General features: G+C 44.9%; 1 protein-coding gene across 6 annotated transcripts in view; it reads left to right on the top strand.

Moving 5' to 3' along the window:
- CNTN5 (contactin 5) overlaps window positions 1-24,534 on the top strand; it is a 3,179,309-nt gene that overhangs the window by 2,075,754 nt on the left and 1,079,021 nt on the right. The gene's annotated exons all lie outside the window — the stretch shown is intronic.

Raw genomic sequence — 24,534 nt, 5'->3', positions numbered from 1 at the left:
TGATACACGCCAATCTCGTTCCTTTCAGGACTCATCGGAAAAGAGAAATGAGTGCGGTGGGCGGTTAGAGAGGAGAACAGAGTACGTGAAACCGAGACAGGAATCACAACGCTCAACGGAGGTTTCTGTCAAGAAAGAAGAGAAACCGATCCAACAAAAACAGCAATTTAAAAAGAAGAAGGTGGCGGCAGTCTCAGTTAGACATGCCACTCAAGAAGAGAGTTCTCTTGAAGAACAAGACATGGGCGTTAGCACTGTTAGACAGCGCGGCAGAGGTCACAATAGTTCGCCGGAATCTTCTAGAGCATCTGGAGGTGAAAGCAACTGATGACTTCATACAAGTCGAAACAGCAGATATGCGTGTTTCTGATCCCGATAGAGTTTATACAGTAACTTTACAATTAGAAGGAAGGGGACATTGAGCGCACAATAAACGCCATCTTTTGGGACCGTGTGGTCAAATTGTATGACATTCTGCTGGCCGAACAGGATTGGCCCCCTGACTTTGTTCGTGACTGTCCAGTTGGGGAGGAGGTTATTACACCTTCATTCTCACCACTTGTTCCGGGAGAACTAGCAGAGTCCTATAGTAAGACATGGGCATTGGCACAGGCACCCGCCTTATATAGAAATCATGTGGGGTGGGATAGGGATTCACCTTATTATGTAATTCCGATAAAGGGCGAGCCTCAGCCGCAACCGCAATATCCTATAGAATTTGAAGCCAGTGCATCGGTAAGGAAAATACTTACACAATTGGAGTACCAGGGTGTAATTGAACCCTGTGTCTCACCGATGAATAATCCATTATTTCCAGTAGCTAAACCGGACCATTCTTATAGGATAGTGGTGGATTACAGACATTTAAATGGACACACACGCACATATGCAATACAAAATTCACACAGCGCAGCGCTCATGAATAATAATGTGCGTAAGAAATACAAAACAACTTTAGATATCTCAAATGGATTCTTCTGCCAAAATATAGCGCCCGAAAGTAGGGACTATACGAGCTTTAGTGCGTTTGGCTCTCAAAAAAAGTTTTGTCGTCTGCCTCAGGGGTATAAGAATAGCCCAGGACTCTTTTCAGCTCGTGTAACTGAAATTCTGCACGAGTTGGACCCTGAAGCTTTGTCATATGTTGATGATATATATCTGCCGGACGATGAGTTACTGCAACATTTAAGGTGGGTAGCGCGCATTGTTGTGGGATTTGCTGAAATTGGCTACAAATTTAAGTTAAAAAAAATCAAAGATTGCCTTCCTCAGTGTCATTTTCTTGGGATATAAGTTGTCGAATAAGGGCAAGAGCTTAGCGCCACACTTTTTGGAGAAATGTGCACAGTTGCAACCTCCTAATACGATTCGGAAACTCCAGTTGTTATTGGGTTTCTTAATTTTGGCAGAACTTATATTCCTGATTACGCTACGCGTATAAAACCATTATACGAGTTGATTCGCCCGAATTTTTCGAATAGATTTTGGACGAATGAGCATACACATATTCTTCGCGATTTGCAAACTGATCCCTTAGCAGTAAAGCATTTACACACACGGAACAATAAAACACATCTAGTGATCAGGGTTATACCTGGGGCCGTTGTGTTTACATATGTCACCTTTAATGAGGGTGAGACAGTCCCGATAGCATACAAGTCCCACTTGTATTCTGCTGCAGAACAACTTGCACAAATTGAGAAAATTCTCACTGCTGTACAGATGGCTGTGATTAAAGAACAACCTCTTGCCCAGGGCCAACGCATCATTGTCGTTTCCCCGGTTCCAGCCTTAGAGGCTGTTACAAAGGCGAGTGTTCCTAATTCGAAAGCTTTACACCCGCGATGGATGCAATGGGCAACGTCTTTGACAGCCACTGATGTAGATTACATATTTTACCCTAAACTGCAGACTCAAGAATTTCTTCAATATGAAATGGAGTACCCAGTTCCCGCTGGCACATTGCCTATTGACCAATATCAGGTGGTCATGTACACCGATGGCTCTGCGCAACCAGCGGTTGGGTCTAAACAACAGTATTCTGCTGCAGGTGCGGTGGTGAGCGGCTATATGGAGGGGGAAGTGTTCTGCCCCCAACATACTTATACACTGACCTTGGGAGATTGTACGGCACAGTTGGCTGAGCTGAAAGCTCTATTGTTAGCCTTGGAACATGCGGATCCGGCAATATTTACATTGCTGGTTTGTGATTCCTATTACTGTGTTTAGTCTTTCAATGAATATTTACACTATTGGAGGTCGAATGGGTTCAGAGATTCCAAAGGTAACACCATTAAACACAAATTGCTGTGGGGGAAGGTTGCGAATCTGAAGGAAATGCTTCCTAAAGTCCATGTTGTGCATACACTTGGACACCAGCGCATTGGAATACACATTGCTGGTAATACTTTGGCTGATGAAGCCGCGAAATCGGCAGTGGCAGTTGCCACTGTAGCTGCAGTAACTCGTTCGAATTCCAAACCAGACACAGAGATTTTGGCTCCCATAAAACCTACGGCTGATGGCACGCCCTTTGCTAAAGGATTCCCTTCTAAATATAGTTACTGTATGGGTGGTATGCTAAACGCTGTAGTTAAAATACCAGGCGTTGGTGTACGTGAAATGCCCAATAAAATTGAGCGACCTCGATTAATTACTGCAGCACATGAGGGGGCGGCTTCTGCACATGCAGGCGTTGCTGCCACCATTTCACTTGTCTCTATTTCATCCAGAGGGAAATTCTGTCGTGGAGCGTTTAAATTGTGATTTAAAGCAATCCTTAACGGCCAGACTTATAGGTACGGGTCGTAGTTGGCTAGCCCACCTGTATGGAGTACAGAGAGCACTTAATAACTTGCCTAGAAGGTCCCTGGGGGGGTCGTACTTCATATGAGTGCCTGTTTGGAACACAAATGTATGTTCCTGATCTAGATGGTCCTGGTGTGGAGACGGCAGATACGCCCTTTGACATAAATGATCGTGTCACTGTTTTACAGGATTTACAACAATTCTGTGAAGATAACTCTTCTGCCAATGCTGCCTCCACTGGAATTAAGGATGAACCAGTAACGCCTACTGGTTGGATTCCCAAGATTGGGGATCTTGTGCGTGAAAAGGTCACAGTGAAAAAAGAATTTGGTCCTTCCTATCGGGTGCCTGTCCCTGTGCTAGGGATCCACGGCACAAGAACTGTAATTTTGCCACCGTTGCAAGGGGCCAAAGGAAATCGCTTTGTTTCCATTGATAATGTCAAGTTACAACATGTGGCCGATTCTGCACAGCAGACCAAGAGGGACGCCCAGTAGTTCCGGAATCCCTCTCACTACTGGGGAAGAAGTTCCGCTGCAGGTGATTTACACCAACGCTGTTTCCTCTCCGAGCTTGGGGAGGGTGGAAGCTGATCTTGCGATTGTTCCACTGACGGCGAATAATTTGGAATCTTTTGATCAAGTTGCTGTAAGTTCTACTGATATTGCTGAACATGCGGTTTACAGCGTTCCAAGGCTAGAGCCACCATCTGCTTCTTTGTTTACGGTTGCACCCTTTGTGAGAACTACCTCCGGCTGCTTTAACACCACTGATGATATCGTGTCGGACTCCTCGTCTTCTTCAACACCAGCCCTGGGTCCACGTAAGCTGCTGTGTTGGCTCAAACATATGTATTTTGTTTGGTCCTTGGAACTATCTGTGGCTTTTTATGACTGTGATGACTCTTTTCCTATGGCTGGGGTTTGTAGTTACCTTTTTTCTGGTAATACATGGTCATTTTCTTCCTGAACTATCTGAAATTGAGCATGTGGAGAAGGTATTGAAACCACATTTTTCATCACATATGGTTCGAAGAGACTTGTCCTTTGTGAAAATTTCTGCTGTACCAATTCCGGATGGGATTGTGTGGGATAGAGTGATGTTTGATATATATGGTCCCACTGAGATGATTCAGATACCGTATGTTCTCAAATTGTCAATTAATGATATCGTTATACCAGGCATTGTTTCTGATGATTGGGACGTAAAGACGGTAGATTCTATGTTGACAGAATTGCAATATTATACTGTCTATGAAAATGAAGATGCTTACCAATTTAGAGATAATTATGGTGACATGTTTTGCTACAATTATTATGGACACCACTTTATTCATAAAGCTAGTAGCCCTAAATCGATATTTGAGTATATGCAATGGGAACATTGCCCGACTCCTCCACAGGGGCGTTCTAAAACTTATTCTGATAAATTTGCATATTTTTCTAGGCATAATCAACAGAGTGCTAAGTCTTACTATTATAAGGTTACTCCGCATACTGATAAGCAAATGTTATTGACTTATACTAAATTTCTGTATTTGAATTTGTTTGTATCCAAACTTTCGGTTGAAGGGTATGAATACTGGTCCAAAACTGTTGATTTGAAAAGTGTTTGGGGCACGAAAAATTGGCAAATACGGGGTAGGGACACATTGTTTAGGGCATGTATTATTCCTGTCCAAATGATTTTCCTAAATGACACTGTACAACAGACTAGCTGTTTAGGCTTAGCAACGATTAGAGATTTGAATTTGCCTAGCATACCTGTCCCTTCCAAATTGAGAAATTGGCAGCAATATATTAATGCCACGTTTACTGAGCTTACAGACTAGGTCCAGAATGGTACGCTTAACACTTCATTGACACGTCCAGGTGGGTGGTTATTGTGGCCCATAGATGTTTTGTCACCTCTTCGGGGGGTTCAGGACTAGTAGGGCAGACCCTTGCTACATATCACCAGAACATGCTGATATCATTACTACATATAGCGTGGGGAAACTTTGTCAACAATGGTTAAAGTCATCCACGCTAGATGCAGTTAAGACACATCTCACGTTACTGTCTAATGATACTGACTTGCAAGATTTTTTGTCAGGGCCAAGAGTACCCCGGAAGAAATGTTTTTTGTATGAAGTATATAATGAGATTTGGAAACTTTCACAACAAGAGGCAGCGGCCCGGTTAAGGCAAATTGATCAGGAAAATTTGATACAAGCATTGTCTGTTGTGGATAATGGGATGCATACCCTATCCAACCGTGTATATATGATTGTCAACATTGTTTCCTCTGCTATAGACATTATTAAATCTGATATGTCTTCTTTATATCCTGGGCAGAGTCAAACGCGGTCCATCATGCAGTTGGGTTGGACTCTACAGACATTGAAGTCAGGTCGCGTTCCGTGGCAGCACATCCGAGCCAGGGAGATATTTATTTCCTTTAATTTGACACATCAACAACAGCTCATGGCTAAGAAGGAAGCGACGTATGTTATGTTAAATATTGAAAAGTTGGAGAAGTTGACTTTTACTGTGGCTGAGAGTCCGTCAGCTGAGTGGTTTATTCATGGGGTTATTAATTTGCCTATCTACACTTTGCAATTCACTTCTTGTTTAAAGCATATTCCGGTGGGCAGATATGAAAAGTTGGGAGACAGTTACATACATGAAGTGTGGGAGCTTTCCTTTCTATACAGATGTCTTAATGGTATGAGGGAGGTTTTTCCCAGCGGTAGCGAATGCGAAACTTCTGTCAGCCATTCAATGGTTTGTAAACAGCTGTTTTTGCATGGGGCGTGTAATGCCTCAATTGCAAACTTAGCTTGCTAACTTAAGGGAGTTCCAGTCCCGGTAATTAAAAACACTTTCCAGGTGCTTTCAAACGGCAGCTACGTCCTTCTTAACAGTGAACCCTGTTGTGGCATGCGTGCCGGAATAGTTTACGTAGTCATTGTCACCAAGGCCATTACGTGCTGCGGGAATGTGTTGTTTCCCCCCACTCAAATTAGGGAGGTAGCGGACATCTGGCCTCATATTGCTACTTCCAAGGTGAATTTCAACAAGTTGAGTCGACTGAAGGCTCTATTGTTTCAAAAGCATGTGGCCCTTACATCTGCAAGCGAGACCTACGCACTTCAGGTGGCGAGGTCATCAGCGGAAATACAGTCCCTATTAAATACTAACTTTCCGAGCCACTTTGGTGAACTCGTGGGACATATATTTAATGCGTCCAGCACTGCTGGAATTGCACATTTTTTCAAAGCCGTTGGTGTTGGTTTTGCTCATACCTTCTCTTCCATATTCGGTTTGATACCTTTGGCTATTCATTCTATTTTCGGAAGCATTTTTGGGGGATTTACGATTACTTTGGCTTTCTTGGCTGGTGTTTTGCTGTTGCTGTTGTTCTTCCGCAACGGCTGTCCCACCGCAACGAGATCTCATATTGGCGCTCCCGTCAGCACAGCTGTGTCGTGAACGCATGATGCAGCATTTTGGAGCAACACTCCTAGGACAGTTGGAGTGTGACTGGTCTCTGTCATTCCGACCGGTTTTGGATTGTGTGCAACCCGTGTTTCGGTGCCTTTGGTGCTCGTTTGAACATGCACTGGCTCTCTGTCTCTCACTACAGCGCCCCCCGGTGGTTGATACCAATCTGTTGATGTTCCCGATTAGGGCTCATTCCCAGACTTGTGCACTGCGGTTGCGTTTGCTTCGTGAGGGAGTTTATGAGATTCCCTTCCTGGAGGAAGATGGTATTGTCTCATTCATAGGCTCAGCACGGGGTGCCGCCCTGGATGGTTCTGCGGCTTTGGAACACACCTGCTCCATGATAGTTTTTGCCGTGGATTTTCCGGTATTGACATCTGTCGAAGTGGAGGATCTCCTGCTTTCCGTGGCTTCCGTCTAAGAATTGGATTTTTTGTAATTGACATTGTATCAAATTTGGCTTTACGGTCACATGCTTCCCAATTTAAATTAGTTTTCTGCTTTGCTGTCCTCTGGACTTGTCGAAATATATTTGGTGTATTTTTTGTATCTGGGGCATATTTTTATATTATTAGAACCACTTGCTACCGAGTTTTATGTATCCTTTGCGCATTAGCTTCAGGCATTATGCCTTTGTACACTTTGCCCAGGATGTATTTTATTCCTTTGCTCGCAGCTTAGAGCCTCTGTGCACTTTGCTCTAAATGCTTTTTATTCAGCTTCGTACTGTTATTTTTCAAATAGCCAGTTCTACGGTCTTGTTTTATTTTTTATATCACACTGTTTAGCCTACTTCAGCACTGGAGTTCTCAATAACACATTCTTGTTCACTCTGTGCTTCAGTCAAGGATACAGTCTGGTACATTGCCGATAGACGTGGTAGGAGTTTAGTCTTTGGCATTCTTGCGTAGGTACATTTTGTGATCACACTTAATATCTAAAATGCAGTCATTTTATTAAAATAATCTATAAAACTCAAACTGCCTTTGTCATTTGTATATGAGAGAGCTGGTTTGGATCTGAGTGACCACGACTTCCCTGAGAAGTACCAAAGATGTCATGCGCTCGGCTGCCCAATCATCTCTTCTCCTTGGGAGAGATGAGGCACTGCTAGTTAGCCGGAGCAAAACCGGATTTGGGGTGACAGTTTTCCTTCCGAGTGGGTAAGACTTAGTCCCCCACACCAGGAACAACCCTGCTACCTAGAAATCCAGTAGTCTCATTCAGGATAATGAGAGCCCACGCGACAGGTGCTATTAGTGTTTTCCAGAGCCTGAAGTAGGAGACTGGCAGCAGGAGGACCAGGTCCAGCATTGTGGGCGGTTGTTGCTGTAGCGTGAAGAGCCATTCATCGCTTGACCTTCGCAATTCTCGATTGTGGAGGCGGTTGCTTCCGGCATGAAGTGCAGGTCTAATGTTGACAGTTGTCGTGGATGGTTGCTTTCAGTGTAGGGAGCAGGTCCTGCAGAAGCTTCACGCTGGTAGTCGATTCTCGGCATGAAGAGGTCACTTTGCAGTCACTATTAGCCCAAAACCTGTGTAACTTCATTTTATCTTTAGGAGGAGTTCTCACTGATGGCAGCCAAGAGTTCAGGACCTGTAGGCCACCTCTTGGGGATGAGGACTCACTCCAGGCGAGACCAACAGCAGGACTCAGATAGGACCATGCAGGGTCAGTTGGTGCTGGCCAGCTTGGCAGGTGCAGGCAGTCTCTGAAAAAGCTTGTTCTGTCCCTATAGCTTACATTGTAGGTCTGTCAAATGACCCTTGCAGTCATTCTCCATTGTCTGTGCTCAGGTTAAGCAGGTCCAATGTTCCTTCTTCACTCAGCAGGGCAGTCCCTCTTCCTTAACATGGCAGTCCTTCTTCTTTGACCATACACAGAACCAGGAGTGTTCTGATGAGAGATTCTGCCTGGTTCCAATTTTATATTTGGTTACAGTCTTTGTGTGGGATGGAATCACTGACCTACCCCCTCACCCCAAAACTTGTTCTGGTCAGTTCTTCCTGTTTCTCTGGTCCTGGCTCCAAACCGTCTAGGATGACAATAGCAAATGCAGGTCTGGTGTTAGGTTCTTTTGTTTGTGCTACATGCAGGGCCCTTTGAAGTGTAATCTGGACAGGGCAGAACTTCTCCTCAGCAATCCTGTCTGATAGACCCTCGCCCATCAAACATGGGCCTCTTTTGTCTCAGTGTCTGGAGGCAATACATTCTTCCCAAGCAACCCACCAGAAGGGCTATTTACAGTCGTGTGACCCAGGACACTCACAGAAAAGCACAGTTAGTTTAGGCAGAGAAATGCCAAATTTCTAAAAGTGTCTTTTATAAAATGTAACCTCAAATCTGATTTTACCAATAAAAATGATGTAAAACTGCAATCCACCTGAGTGTAAACAACTAATTTTGTTCCCAATCTGAAGTTAGCACTTAATAAGTGTAATAGGGAAAACCAGTCTAAATCTATGTGAAAAATGACCCCAGGTGTGTTGCACTATCAGGACATGTAAAACTTAAGCATACATGTTCTACTTTTACAAATACCATGCATCCTGCCCTATGAGCCTTTTTGGCATACTCTAAGGGTGACATAAGTATTAAAAGGGAACGCTTAGGCAGGGCAAAAGGGTTTAATTTGCCAGGTTGAACTGACAGTTTAAAACTGCACTACAGTGGCAGGTCTGACACATGATGTACAGAGCTACTTTTAGTGGGTGGCCTAATGAATGCTGCAGCCCGCTGGTAGCATTTAATGTTTTGGCCCAAGGTACATGTAGTACCATTTCCTAGGGACCTTTCAATAAATTACATATGCCAATTAGATGTCTGCAATTATACCATGTTTTATGGAGAGAGTGCAAGCCCTTTAGCACTGGTTGACATTGTTAAAGTGCACAGAGTTTCAATGCCAACTAAAAACGAGCTCAGCAAAGGAAGTTAAACATCTGGTGTGATCCTTTAGAGAGGGCTAGGTCAAAGCATTGCTAAAGTCCTGGGTCCGTTATGTTCATGAAGATTACCAGGAATTGTTCCTGAGGAATTATCAGTGTTGTGTGTGAAGTACTTTATTAAAACAGTAAGATAAACTGATTTGTAACAATTCTAAAAATATGTGTAGAATGCTGGCATTGACCATTCTATATTGAGTCGTTGTCCACATTTGCATATTGACACCATAACAAGGTAATGCTTCAGAGTAATAATATTAGACAGAAGAAACTTCAAAATGAGTCCTTTAGTAGCTCCAGTAGTTTCTGCAAACAGTTGTTAGTGTGACACTTTCTTACCTTACCGGGGAATTTAATTACTGACATCCCTTATCAGCCTTTTAAAATGTTGCTGACTTTTCCAGACTACACCATCTTCTCCTTATTTTATCTCTTCTCATACTGTCTTTGAAGTTATGATTTGACTTGTTACTTTTCACCTACCACCCCATAATCCTTAAACTTCCCTTAAAGAAACAGGCACCACTTTGTCTTCTCTACATCTCAGAAGAGATCACGGGCAGTTTGATTCACATACGACAGACAACCACAAACATTCTATCTGCAGAATTTGCAGGGATGCACAAGCAATGTTTGCTCTTGCCTAAATGCAAGCCAACATTTCTTTGTGATAATTTTGATCACAGTGGGCATTGTTATGATTTAAATTGGCATTATAAAGATTAATCCATGTGCCAGTCAGACCTTGCGGTTTGTAGTATGGCTGCTGCTGAGTGCCACATTTCATTTCACATTTCCTACAGCTGGGTCTTCTTCTGTAGTAGTGTATAAAATGGGGATTAGTTACAGAACTACTAGGAGACCAATCAAAAGCAAGCAATTACTGTAGAAATAAACTTTTCATCAGTTTTTATTTTGTGATAATGCTTCCTATTTTGACTTGTAGTGGATGTGGTGTAGCTTTAGAGTTGTAGAGTTCTGCTGGACTCATACTAGTGTTTGTACCCAGCCACTCCTTGAGGGCTGAACTCTACATCCTTCCCACACCCATCCAACACAGGCATCACAGGTCAGGTGACCCTGCCAATAAAAGAGCATGAGTGCATGTGCTTGTGGCCAGTTCTTTACCCTACATATTAGTGTCTTTGTGGTCATTCATTCCAACATGTGGACCTAGAGCCCAGAACATTACAGTGGCAAAAAGGTGGACGATCCCTACCTGTCACCAAGGTCATGGCCAGAACAAACTTTTGCCCTACCCATTTCGGAGCACCCGACGCTTGTCCCAATTAAGGAGGAGAGGAATCCAGTCACCCAGTACAGGGATCCATCAGCCGCCTGCAGTGAACACTGAACAGGACTGACATGCCAAGCAAGTAGGAGGTGTGAGTCCACTTACTGGACTACATGGTGAAGCGCAGAAGAGTAGTGCCAGCCTGACAGGCCCCAAGGGAGGTGAGAGCACTGGGCAACTCTGTGGCTAGACAGGAAGACAATTAAGGGGTGCCTCATGAGCCCTTCAAGAAATGCAGTGCAAATTATACCTACTTTGAGGACCTGCAACACAGGATGCAGTTGATAACTAGGCCTAGGCGGAGTTCACCTAGTTCCACTCCATGGAATTCCACGGAGTTGATTAAAAACTCAGTGGAATTCTGCAAAGATGGAGGTCTGTGACCCACAGAGTCCTGAATGTTCCCGATCTAGGCTAGGTCTGGCCCTGCTTAGCGCTTCTGAGAGCGGTGCATTCAGGAGAGGGTTGTAGGCAGTGAATGCTGCTGTTTCAGGCCTTTTGCGCACTGCACACCGGGCAGGCCGGTGCATAAGAGGCCTGAAACGCCATCTTTCTTTTGCTACCTATGGCTCTGGCCTGGATTCAGCCCAGGGCCATAGGCAGCAAAAGCTGATATGCCTCTTGTGCACCGTCCTTCCCTGTGTGCACTGTAGACAGGAAAGGCCAGTGCACAAGAGGCCTGAATTCAGGCCAGGGCTATAGGAAGCGAAAGCAGCCATTTCAGTCCTTGTTTGTGCACAAACAAGGAAAGAAATAGACGAGGATTTACCTGGGTCTTCTTAGGGGTGGTCTTCTCCTTGTCGTCCTCTGAGTCTGCAGAAGCCTGGCTATCTGCCTCCTTCTGCCCCAGGGCTCCGGTGCTCATTGCAGCCCAGTTATGGTCTACACAGTGCAAATGCAGACTGTGCAGCCCATAACTGGGCTTCAGAATGCACCAGGTGTGCTCTGCTCTGCTGGCTGGACTAGTGGAGTTTTTGGACGAACTCCCCACTCCAAGAGGAGCACGGAGTTTCGACAACTCTGTTAGCTCTGCCAGTAGAGTGGAACTACCCACACGCCCTATTAATAACAGACTCCCTCACCTCTCAATAGCACTCACTGGCTCCTGGGCAGATGTTAACTGCATTTCCAAAGCAGTAACTGAAAGAGTGAGCGGCTGGGTGAAGAAGACTGCTCCTCCATTTCAGTAATGCCTGTAGGTAACCAGAGGGTGCCAGAGCACAAGAATCCCTCAGCACAGCCTCACAACTCGAATCTCAGCCCGCTGTAGCTACGGCCTTGCAAGTGGGCACTTCTGAGCCATACCTCACCTGATGACACATAGAGAGCTGGGAGCAGCTGTCCTTGCCACGCAGGGCTCCCATGTTGTCTCTCTCATCCTGAGTGTGGTGGCAAAACGTGTTACAATGAAGAGAGCCCCAGGGCAAGTAAGTTATCTACTGCAACGTGCACACGGTCTGAACTTAGGAGATCCCACTACTCACATCCAGTGCTGGCAAAGGAACACCGAAGTCAAATGGCCAATTGAACCGCAGCAAAAAAAAACTAAAAACTAAATATCACTGCCATTACCTACCTTTTAGCATCACCAGCTCATCTGATCTCATGGGCAACCCAGCACAAGCACTATGTCCGCCACCCCAGCTGCACGACTTGAACCTGACCTATGTAGAAGCACAGACAGATGGGTTGCTGCCCACCCCCCTACACTGGTGAACAGTGGCACTACACTTGCTGCTGTTTACTGCCAACAAGAGACATTTCTCAAGTCAAGAGCCACTCTCACCTGCTCACTCCAAGACAGTCACTGGGTACAAAAGAACAAAACAAATCCCCAACTGCAGGCAGGATAACAAGTGGAAGAGACTGGGTGCTGCTCCCAGGCCCCACAGCATACCAAGCTAACCAATGTCTCTGCAATGCCTGCACAAGATATGGGGGTGATACCAGAGACACTGTTGGACAAGAGAGCCACGCTCAGTGACCCAAAACACAAACTTGGGCTACTACAAATGAGAGACCCGGTCAACAGGGTAGTACTGTCAACCAAGGTCAATCAGAGTGGTGAAGCCTGCAACGCCACCCAGCAAAGGATGGACCACTGACCCATTCACAGAACGTCCCAGAGCCAAGCACCTCTGGGATGAAGAGGATCGGAGTTGCTCAGCAGGACAAGGGAGAAGAGCAATCTGACTTCACCGCCACAAGACAGAGACATTGAAGCATCCCAAGAAGCACCTAGTTTGAAAGGTGCAGTCCACTCAGTACAACCCACTAAAGAGAGTAAGAAACCAGGAGGCACCACACTTTGTGCACAAGCCAGCACCGAATGGCCATTCTTGGCCCATCATGAGAGCTTCACACAGAGTGACCTACCCTGCCAGGCGCACATGACTCTAGGCCAGGACCAAGCGCAGCAAAAGTGCGGGCACTGCGCCTTCAAGCGAAGAGGAGGTGGAAAGAAGGTGGAAAGAGGTTTAGCCACCATCCACAGAGCAGAGCCCCAAGGAGATCCCCGAGGAGGGGCCACATGTGGCCTAAATGCAGGAAGGAGATCGTAGTCACCCTAACTGCACTAGTAATGTCCCACAGTGGGTTAAAAACTGTTCAGGGAGTGTCCTCCCCCACACTGCCTCCAGATAGAGTTGCCAGTGGCCCATGACAGGCAAGAAGAGAGTTGCACACCCCCAAGTAGCAAGCTGCCCCCATCGCAACACAAACAGGAGAAGACGCCTAGTCCTTGAACAGTAGCAGACCGGTGAGAGGTCTACGCAACAAGAAGGCATGTGGCCAGATGCCACATTGCATCAAGCAAGAAGAGAGCATGGCATGACACCACATTGTGAAGAAGGAAGGAAAGGGCGAGGAGAGAAGAGCAAGTGAAAAGACCCGTCACACTGAAAGACTTGGCGACCATAGATGCGCAAAAACAAAAGAGCTCAGAGTGAAGAGATGGATGAACTGTTTCACTACTGGAGGGTGCACCTACAGAAAACAAGCCAGCCACCGAGGTAGAGCGACGTCCCTGGCGACAGCTCAGCGGGCGAACTAAATGTAAGGTGCCAGCAAGCTCGAACTGCATCTCTGCCCCACTTTTCCCAGTCCGACCATCCATTCCCAGGCAACGGCTCCTTGGCGAGAGATGGCAGCCCTGCTAACGATGGCACATGCTGGAGGGAGAACAGCAGCACCAGCAAATGCACCAGGCTGTATGGATGTTAAGTCCCCTTCAGTCACCCTCACTCTAGCAAGTCATCACCAACTATCATCAAGGTCATCTAGTGGCAACCACACCATGATTGTCATGGGCATCACTCAACCCAACAAAAGAACATCTCATCACCAGTGTTGCCCCTTACCCCACGAAACATCAAGAGGCTAACGAGGCACTCCTGGCAACATAAGAGTCTAATTGTCAAGAGACTATCTGATAGCCCACTCCAGCTGGATCCTATTTGCAAGCACACCCACCATGTGTCATCCATCGTTGCAGTTGCCCAAATGACTCTGCACGAGAGATGATCTGTAAGCTGCTCCACTGACAGGGTACCAATAAGCACCAGAGTTTCAGGGGAAGATGTCCAAACCTCACTGATGTCTTCCCAGTCTTTGCAGGATTGGCCTTCACAGAGTCAGGATGCTCCAAGAGTAAGCTGTACAACGGATACCTCCAACGCTCCTGATGCACTAAGTTTGAGCTGTTTTTTGCCAATCACATCACTGCAAAAGCACGCAAGACTGACCAACAGTGCATGAGTGGACACTGACCCAACTGACTGGCTGTCAAAGAATCTGGACTCCATCTACACAGTGTTCATGCCCAATAGTAGCTGGCTAAACATGGACAAGTGCAGAGATGCCAGGGTGCTCCCACCTGCACCTGCCCTCTGCTGTCCTACAGACTTCCTCTCGAACCTGAGAGAATATGTTAGAGTCTAGTACGTTTTTGTTTTATTCTTACAAGTTGGACTTGTTTTTTTTATTTGTAATAAAGTTGAGGAGGAATGTGGAGTCCTGCTGGACTCATACTAGTGTTTGTACCCAGCCACACACTGAGGACTGGACGTTACACCCATCCCAGACCCATCCAACACAGCCATCACCAGTCAGGTAACCCTGCCAATAAATGATCCAGAGTGCACGTGGACAGTTCTCTATCCTACCCACTAGTGTCCATATGGTCATTCATTCCAGCATGTGGGCCTAGGGCTAGGAATATTAGAAGAGCCAATAGTCATTTATGGCATTCTTCCCAGCGCTGTAGTATTTATTAGCGGGAACATATTGTTGCTACAACGAGCTTTGTGCCAGAGAGTACCTCTCCAGTCAATACTTTTCTCGGAGAGGGAAAGAAATTATGCTTGATGCAGTCAGACGACCTCCTAAAGTGTTATGTAATCGCTCGGCTGCACACAGCACATTTATTGTTAAGACATGGAATGGTTGCTAGACGTTTTGCAATTACCGATCACCCAGAACTCTTAACTGATACTTTTCGACATTCCCTCTTTAAGGGTTCCAAAAAGCTGATGCTGTTGTCGTGGTGTTACATAACAGCGCAGCCCCGGGTGATTTGCATAACTCTTCGCACGTACACTTTCAGCACCATTCAACTCATAGCTGCTAACTCGTGTCTAGGTGCTTTAACCATGATGAAACAAAAAAGGTGCAGAGAGTGCGCGCAGAGAAATGTGCCAATATATTTTATGCAAAGAGGCCAACAATAGCCTGCCAGCATCTGTCACTAATGAAGGCATTGAGCGCCTGTTGTTACATTTTGCAGTGCACCATCTATTTTTGTGCTTTAATGCTCAGATAGTTGACAAGTAGCTGAAATTTCTGCCACTTAAAATAGTTAAAGGCTAATTTCTCTTTCACAAAGAAGGAAGCATTTTATATATATTTTTTCAGCATATACATACACCGCAGTTTTTGAAACACCTTTAGTTTACAAAATTGAATTTTGAAGAGATTAAGAAATGTTCACGTTTTGTTAGGTATCGCAGTCAAGGTAACTATTTGTATTTTAGTATCTGGAAATTTGCAAGGCAATGTAGAATCTAACCTCTTGGAGATTCACATTCAGCCACTAGTGCAATTAACTCTGTGTGGAGATAAAAATGTCTTTGGTAAGCTTACTAGTGACCATTGTTATAGCCCCCCCAGTCCTCCTCTTGCAACACTTTGCCATCTTCAGAACACCAGATGACTCAGGTCCACTACTGGAGGAATATAATGTACCAGAAAAATGTATACATGACATCCTTTGACAAATTCAGGGATACTAAGAGAGGCATTACAGCCCACTGCAAGCATTTAATTTATTGGCCCTAGATACATGTAGTTCAGTTTCTAAGTAAATTAAATAAGGCAATTAAATGTCTGCAATTTCACCATGTTTTAGGGAGAGAGCACAAATGCTTCGCCAATCGTTAGCATTGGTAAATTGCACAGAGGCCCAATGCCAACATAAAACGAGTTCAACAAAGAAAGTCAAACATCTGGGGTGACCCTTCTGAGAGAGCCAAGTCCAAGACCGACTGAGATAATATACCATTCTGCAGCATTGCTAAAGTCCTGGATCCAGTTTGTTCATGGACCTTACCAGGAATTGTTCCTGAGGAATTATCAGTCATATGTTTGAGGTACTTTAATAAAACAATATAAACAGATTTGTAACCATTATCTGAAATTATGGGGAGAATGATGGTATTGACCATTTAATATCTAGTTGTTGCCCAGCTTTGCATATAAGCACCATAATAATAGGGTGATGCATTGGAGTAATAATATTTAACCAGAAGAAACGTTAACAAGAGTCCTTCAGTAGTTCCTGAACAGAGTTGAACGTGTGACCTGCAGGACACCTACACATTTATGCAGAAGAAGCTTCATCACACTTGTTTATCTTACCAGAGAATTTAAATTGCTTTTTGACGTCCCTTATCTGCCTTTTAAAATGTTGCTGACTTTTGCAGACTACACCATCTAATCCTCATTTTATATCTTCCCTTTCTACCTTTGAAGTTGGGATTTGACTGGTTGTTTTTCACCTACCATCTCTAAATCCCTAAACTTCTCTTAAAGAGACAAGTGCAGGCACCATTTTGTCTTCTCTGCATCTCAGAAGAACTCGCGGGCAATTTGATTCACGTAGGAGAGAAGATCCCAAGCATTCTACCTGCAGAGTTTGCAGGGACCCACGAGTAATGTTTGCTCTTGCCTAAATGCAAGTCAACATTTCTTGGGATAATTTTGATCACAGGGGGCGTTGTTATGTTTTGAAATAGCAAGATGAAGGAGAATCCAGGTGCCAGTCATCGAAGACCTCATCATTACTCCAGTGATGCCTAGGACTTGCATCTGTTAATTAATGAGATCACTCTACATAGAGGTGAAGCAATGTTGTATATCATTGATTGAATTATTGAGAAGCATTGCTGTTTGTAGTACGAGTGCTGCTGAGCGCCACATTTCATTTCACATTTCCTACAGCTAAGTTTTCTTTTGTGGTAGTGTATCAAATGGGGATCAATTACGCAACTAAGCAAGCAATTACTGCAGAGATATGCTTTTCATCCGTTTTTATTTCGTGAAATGCTTCCTATTTTGATTTGTAGTGGTTGCAGTGTAGCTTTAGAGTCAATAGTCATTCAAAGCGAGTTTTCCTTTCTATTCGTCTTCTCAGTGTCGTAGTATTTATTAGCGGGAGCATATCGTTGCTATGACAGGTTTTGTGCCAGAGAGCACCTCTTCAGTGAATTCTTTTCTCGGAGAGCGAAAGAAATTATGCTTGATGCAGTCAGACGACCTCCTAGTTACCGGATACAATCGCTCGGCTGCACACAGCACATTTCTTAGGAGATGGAATGGTTGCTAGGAGTTCTGCAATTATCCATCACGATCACCCGGAACCCTTAACTGAGACTTTTCCACATTCCCTCCTCAAGGATTACATGACAGCTGATGCTGTTGTCGTGGTGTTACATAACAGCGCATCTCCGGGTGATTTGCATAACTCTTCGCACTTAGAAACACTTTCAGCGCCATTCAACGCACAGCTGCTAACTCATGTGTCTAGGTACTCTAACTATGGTGAAAGAAAAAAGGTGCTGAGCGTGTACGCAGAGGAATGTGCGAATGTATTTTATGCAGAGGCCAACGGTTGCCTGCCAGCGCCTGTCACTAATGGGGGCATTTAGCACCTGCTGTTACACTTTGCAGGGCACCATCTATCTTTGTGCTTTCATGCTCAAATGGTTGAGAAGTAGCTAAAATTTCTGCCACTTATAGTAGTTAAACACTAATTTCTCTTTCAGAAAGAGGGAAGCATTTTATATTTCATGTTTTACCTTAGGGCATGAGCTATAGTTACTTGAAAGAACTCTAACTGTAACTGCTGAATGTCTATGGTTTTGTATGAGTAAATTCAGAACCTAACTATAACATCCCTGTGAAGTTTTTTTTTTTCACTGACTATATATATACATATATATATTATACACACACACACACACACATCGGTCTGTCAAACACCTTTAGTTTTTTTTATTGAATTTTGAAGAGGTTAAGAAATGATCACTTTTTGTTGGGTATTGCAGAAAACGTAACTATATGTATTTTAGTATTGGGAAATTTGCAAGGCAATGAAGAATCTAACCTCTTGCAGATCCACATTCAGCCACCAGTGCAATTGGCTCAGTGTGGTGATAAAAATGACTGGTAAGATTACTAGCGGCCACTGTTGTAACCCCCCAGTCTTCCTCTTGCAATACCACCATCTACTGAACATCAGGTGAATCAGATCCACTACTGGAGGAATAAAATGAACCAGAAGAGTTGCTAGCAGGACATCCTCAGACAAAGTCAGGGATACTGAGAGAGACATTAAATTGCGCCCAGTATTAATCTTGTGAATCTTTATGCCCAAATAGAATTAATATAATATCAAGGCGAAAGGGGAATTAGTTGGGAAAGTAGTGAGGTATCCGATCCAGAAAGAGACTTTGAAATATAGCCTAAGGGGGATGAGGTTTCAAAAATGTTATTCTGAGTTGCTAATTCCAAACCCCTGCAGTTATTTGGAAAACATTCAGTGAAACAAATTAATGAGACAGAATCATCCACAATGAATTTTTTCAAGATTTTGGGCCAGATTTAGAATCAAGTCTGTATCCCCTGACATCTCTAATAAGATGAACGGGATTTTCGTCACACTGTGATGGATTAACCCATTTATCAAACTCGAAATTAGGTGATTTGTCTCCTAATGTTTACGGTCTGAACAAAAGGTACAACAAAAATATCAGTGACCTTTTTTGAGGAGTCTAAGGTAGCAAAAATAGTACTTCAGGAAACGCACCTAGTTAAGATCAGATTTAGATTTTTTAAACCTGTTGATTGGTACAGGAAGCCAGTTGCTCAAATGCATCTACACATGCTGGAAGAGTAGCCTGAATTAGATGGAAACATCAGAAAATTTAGAGAAAAAGGATTCAACATGACAAAGCAAGCAGATCCCTTGGTATGTACACCACAGCAGAAGAACAGTATTTATCCATATAATGGTATTAAAGTCCAATCACTAATGATCATAACATTTTCTAGGTTAGTATTTTAAGAATGGCCTGGAGAAACAGCTTCTACAAGGAAGACCCAAGTTAAAAGCCATTATAGACATGTTAGCTCAAAGCTATGGACTACAAGATATTTGGCATATACATCATACTAATGAGGCAGGTTACAGATATATCAGTAAACAGCCGAACAACTGTGCGAGGGTTGATGTTTTTCTGTCTCTCATAATTTGACTCCCTTAAAATGCAATGTCCTACGAGCAGTTTCATCAAATCACTTACCTCTGATTATCAAGAAGTACTCACTACCCAGGCTCCTTTCTCCTCTATCATTTGGAGGCCAGACTTGTCGATAATGAGGGGGTCAACCCATATTGGAATGATGTGAACTCTTAAAGCAGCTCTTAGTGATACCTTCATCTCAATGACAGAGATTAAAAAAAAAAAAGGAGAGAGAAGAGTGAGCTGAGAGTGTTAGAATAAAAAGAAGAGCATGGTGAGAGAACGTCCATATTGATTATTTTGAAGAGAGTTAAGTATAGGAAATCTGCACAAACTTTTTTTTGTAATTTCTTTATTCACATTTTTACAGTTCTCACACATCTGACAGAATGTCTTCCAGAGAATGTGTGTTGTTATAGCAGGATTCAACAATTTTGTTTCTTCTCTTTTCTTTTTTTTCCCATTAACAAAAGGAATACAGCAACATAAATATGCAGCATTAAGTGGCGAGCTCCCGGTTCCCAATCGGATGATAACATTAAGACTTAGTGGATTGACTGTGGTGGACATAGTACAATCTATCTTTCCATTATCTCCTCAGTGCGGGACTCAATCACTCTGCTCAGTCTCCTCCAAGCTAGCCAGGGTATCTGGTCCCGCACTAAATTCCTCTTCACTCCCCTACCCGCCCCTCCTCAGCACCCCATCTACCAGGGCACTCCAAATCTCCAGGTCCCTTTCAGCTTGTTCATTTATCCTGCTTTCTTAAGTTTACATTCCTCCACTATGGCCCATTCTAGTAAGTCCTCCTCCCACTTCTCCAGGAACAGGGGCATCTGAATGGCCCAGCGTATCGCAATCTTGCATCTAGCCAACACAAGACCCATTTGAGCAAAGCTGTGTGTCATTTTACCTCCTTTTTTTGGTGTTGGAATTGGCCCCAGTAGGCAATGTGAGTGCCGCTTCTATTTATGTCACGCTCTGCAGCTCTGGCAGCACAGCTTCCCAGAAGGGGCGTATGACCCTGCATTTTCAAGCAATCTGTGTAAGTTCAGCTGCTGCTGCCTGGCATCTGCTACAGTTTGCTGCTCTTTTTGGATAAACCCTATGCAGCCTCTGCGGGGTCAAGTACACCCTATGTAAGCAGTAAAACACTATTTGTTTGATTCTGGTTTATTCGCAACTTTCTGTACTAATGCTCTAGCCCACCTCCGTTCTCCTCCGGTAAATGGGGATTCAAGGTCCTAGCCCCATTTTGCTCTCAAGAGTTCCATATTGGAGCTTCTAGCCTCTTTGAAGGCTGCCTGCAGCGTAGAAATAATGCCCTTATCAGAGCCGGGATCTAGAATAATCTGTAGTGTCTTCGAATCATGGGGTTCATCTGGGAATGTTGGCCAGATGTCGCAAATTGTCCGGGCTATAGCTGCGTTTTGTAAAAACTGTCCCGGTGTTACTCTGAATTGTTCTACCCTCCTTAGGCGTCAGGAAGTTGCTATTCAAATATAGCTCTCCAGCCATGCGGCAGTCCCCATCCTCCCAGTCAATCAAATTTATGGATTCTCATACTATCGCAAATGGCCGTACCCACCAAATCAGTAAAGGTTTAACATAAGGGGCACGCTTGAAAACCAATTTGACTGTTAATTTCCATGCTCAGGCAACCTATGCAACTATGAATGGGGTACCAATAGTGAGCCCGCTACCCCTCTGAGTAGTCCGGGCAGATCCTAAGCCTCTATTAGGCCTGATAGCAACGCTTTGTCCTGGCAGAGCGTTGCGTATTGTAGTAATCCCACCAAATAGTACAATTGTAGATCTGGTAGTCCCAGACCCCCCTCAGCCACGTCTAATTTAAGAATCTCCAGTCATACTCGGCTTTCCTGCCCATATCAAGGATATAAGCAACCTATCGAGAGAGCTAAAGAGGGATCACGGCAGCACACAGAGCGAGTTTTGCATGACGTATAGGCATCTAGGTAATACAGTTATTTTGCTGAGTGCCACTCTACCAATGTGAGTGGTAATGTTTTCCAGAACCGCATCGAGGCCTCAAGTCCACGCAGGACTCTTCCCATGTTCAAATCGTATTGTTGCCTTGTGTCTTGCGTGATCTGAATTCCCAAAAAAAGGAAATGTTGTGTTTGCCATTGTAATCCCAGAGCCGGAAGTTATTTCACTGCTCTTTCAACTAAATAAGCCAGCTGGAAGAGTACTGTCTTGTGTGGGTTAACTTTCAGCCCGACAGTTCTCCAAACTTGGCCATGAGTTGTATGAGAATTGGAACTGATCGGTCTAGGTCCATTAAGTATATTATCATGTCATCTGCATACAGGGACACCACGTGTGTTGAGGACCCCACCTGTATGCCATGTGTACTCAGCTCAAATCAAAGAGTAGCCAATGGGTCTATGGTGAGTGCATAAGGAGCAGGGACAGGGGGCATCCCTGTCTTGTTCTCCTCTCAATTGGGAACTTAGGTTACACCACCTGTCCCGTTCGCACTCTGGCACTGAGTTCTGTGTTTAATAGTTGTGTCCAGGACAGAAATTCTTGCCCTAAGCCCACTCCCTCCAGTACTTCCCACAGGTATTTCCATGATATGGTGTCAAACGCCATTTCAATATCTAAGTCCACCAGTGTCGCATGCATCTCCCTGCCTGACATCTCGTGGAGAATGTGTGTTAGTGTAGGATGCTGGCCTGGTTTTTAGTGGGTACCAGAGGTACTTAAACCTTATACCAGGTCCAGTTATCCCTTATTAGTGTATGTAGTCAGTGTCTAGAAACCAGGCTCTCTAGTGGTAGTGTGGATGAGCAGCCAAGGCCTAACTAGGAAACATGCAAAGCTCATACAATATCACTACAGTCATACAGTCCTTATAAACATGAAAGAAAATACTCAGTGGTACAAAAATAATGGTACTTTATTTTGGTGACACACTTGCCAAATATACCTTCGCAATTATACTCCATTAGGAGGTAAGTAATATACACAATATATACACTAGTACCCAAAAACATGTAAGTAAACACTCAGAAAACAGTGCAAATAGTGAAAATCACAATAGTTGAAAATGGGCCTGGGGGAACACAAACCATATACTAAAAAAATGAAATGCAAATGTCAGTTTCCCACCTAGACAAGGGTAGTGCGTAGAGGGGCACTGGGAGTGTTAGAAAACCCCAAAGGTAAGTAATAGAACCCACCCCAGAGCCCAAGAAAGTAGGAGTAAATCACAGTAACTTTCCTAAAACACACAAGAAAATGAAAAAGAAGATAGTGCAAGAACTAGAAGAGACAGCAAGGCACCAACAATGGATTCCAGGACCTGAAGACCTGTGGAAGAAGGGGACCAAGTCCAAGAAGCACAGAAGTGTCCAGGAAAAACAGGAGCCCCTGCTAACCAGGATGAAGGTGCAAAAGAAGACCCACCGGTGGAAAAACAAAAGTCAGTACTGCGCCCAAGAAGATAGATACGGGTTCCTGGTTGGTGCAGGAGATGTCCCACACCGGATTGATGAATGCAGTCTGGTTTGCACCACTGGAGACCACCAACAAGCCTTGGTAAACACAAAGCTCACGGTTAGCGGTAAATGGTGCTGCCCGGGCCCAGGAAGGACCATGTCGACTCTACCAAGGAGGGGAAGACAGAGGAGGCTGTCAGCAGTCTACAGTGCCCACGGAAGATCAGGCAGTGCACACAGGATTCTCACAGCACGGGGACAATGAAGGTGCAAATGGAGGCCCATGGAGCACGACACAAAGGGATCAGACGCCGCAATAGAACCACTCAGGGAGCTGTGCATCACAGGATAGGCCGGAGCGGGGCTGTGCACGAAGACCTTCGTGGAAGGTCACACACAAGTCTTGGCAACTGCAAGTCACACGGTGCACAGGGGTGCTGTCTTGCATGGGGGGCAAGCCCTTAGCTCCACCAAAGCTGGACAGCTGGACTTCAGGACCGTTGGGACCACTTCAGTCCACCACCTGTGTTGCTGGATCTACGCACTTCCTCTGGAGAGGGGTCCCAAGCCACCGGTCTTCGCTGCAGAGGGGTGCCTGCTAAAGCAGGGAGGTGACTCCATCACTCCACGGAAGATTCCTTTGGTATTCTAGTGCAGGCTGAAGACAGGCTGTCCTCTGAGAATTGCCGACTGGGAAACAGTTTCAGTTGCTGTCAGGAGCTGAAGATACTATTTTGCAGAAGTCGTCTTAGCTTCTTTGTTGCAGTTTGTAGAGTTCCCGGAGGGTCCAGATGCAGTTTCTTCGGTGAGAAAGTGAAGTAAAGGACTCAGAGGATTCCTGCTGGAGGCTGGCAATCTGAATCTGAAGAACCACCCAAAGGAGAGACCCTAAATAGCCCTTAAATGGGGATTGGTCACCTAACCACGTTAGCACCTTTCAGGGGAGGCCTCTGACATCACCTGCTGGCACTAGCCACTCAGCTGCTCCCAGAGTTCCCTGCCCATCCTAACAAAAAGATGACAGAACCCAGGGACCCTCTGGAGGAGCTCTGAGCACCACCCCTCGGGTGGTGATGGACAGGAGAGTGGTCACTCCCCTTTCCTTTGTACAGTTTTGCACCAGAGCAAGGACTGGGGGGGTCCCTGAACCGGTGTAGACTGTATTATGCAAGGAGGGCACCATCTGTGCCCTTCAAAGCATTTCCAGAGGCTCTGGGGGGCTACCTGGAAAACCTCAGAAGGCTGGTTTGGTAGTGCTGGTGGTCCACTGTGGAGCCCCCAGAGTGCATGGAATTATACAACCAATGTTAGATTCAGGGTATAATTCCAAGATGTTAGACACCTTACATGGCAATATTCGGAGTTATCATTGTGAAGCTAGACATATTTATTGACCTATGACTAGTGTACGTGTAAAATAGCATCCCCGCACTCACACAGTCTGGGAAAATGGGCCTGGACTATGTGAGGGCACCTCTGCTAGTGTAGGGGGTGCCCTCACACACAGGTACTTTGCACCTAGCCTTCAGGGCTGGAAGGCCAGATATATAGGTAACGTATAAGTGACCTGGTGCAGTGTAAATGGCAGTGAAAGGGTGCATGCACCATTTCACACAGGCTGCAATGGCAGTCCTGTAGAAGCCTTTGCCTGGGCTACCTATGAGTGGCAAAAGAAATGCTGCAGCACTATAATTTGGCTCATGGACAGAGAGAAATACTGGATATATCCGTGCCTGGCA

Source organism: Pleurodeles waltl, chromosome 8 (genome assembly GCF_031143425.1).
Source record: "Pleurodeles waltl isolate 20211129_DDA chromosome 8, aPleWal1.hap1.20221129, whole genome shotgun sequence".
In the NCBI taxonomy this organism is placed as follows: domain Eukaryota; kingdom Metazoa; phylum Chordata; class Amphibia; order Caudata; family Salamandridae; genus Pleurodeles; species Pleurodeles waltl.
This window is presented reverse-complemented; position numbering and strand designations above follow the sequence as displayed.